Source organism: Arachis duranensis, chromosome 3 (assembly GCF_000817695.3).
Source record: "Arachis duranensis cultivar V14167 chromosome 3, aradu.V14167.gnm2.J7QH, whole genome shotgun sequence".
NCBI classification, from domain to species: Eukaryota; Viridiplantae; Streptophyta; class Magnoliopsida; order Fabales; family Fabaceae; genus Arachis; species Arachis duranensis.
Window position 1 is genome coordinate 38362013 of NC_029774.3, and position 486 is coordinate 38362498.

Here is a 486-nt window from a genome sequence, read left to right on the forward strand (position 1 = left end):
ATGGTTGGACTCACAATCTAAAGAAAGCCTGAACTCTTGGGAAAAGCTAGTCAATGCCTTCTTGGCAAAGTTCTTTCCACCTCAAAAATTGAGTAAGCTTAGAGTGGAAGTCCAAACCTTCAGACAGAAGGAAGGAGAGTCCCTCTATGAAGCTTGGGAAAGATACAAACAATTAATCAAAAAGTGTCCCACTGATATGCTTTCTGAATGGAGCATCATTGGAATTTTCTATGATGGTCTCTCTGAACTATCCAAGATGTCTTTGGATAGCTCTGCTGGAGGATCTCTTCATCTGAAGAAGACGCCTACAGAAACTCAAGAGCTGATTGAAATGGTTGCAAATAATCAATTCATGTACACTTCTGAAAGGAATCCTGTGAACAATGGGACCAATCAGAAGAAAGGAGTTCTTGAGATTGACACTCTGAATGCCATATTGGCTCAGAACAAAAATATTGACTCAACAAGTCAATATGATTTCTCAAA

General features: G+C 39.3%; 1 non-coding gene across 1 annotated transcript; it reads right to left on the reverse strand.

The window, feature by feature from the left end:
• Window positions 1-94: 94 nt before the first annotated feature.
• On the reverse strand, window positions 95-202 carry LOC127745889 (small nucleolar RNA R71). Its single transcript, XR_008007512.1, has one exon. It is a non-coding gene; the product is annotated as a small nucleolar RNA R71 (small nucleolar RNA).
• Between the last annotated feature and the right edge of the window lie 284 nt (window positions 203-486).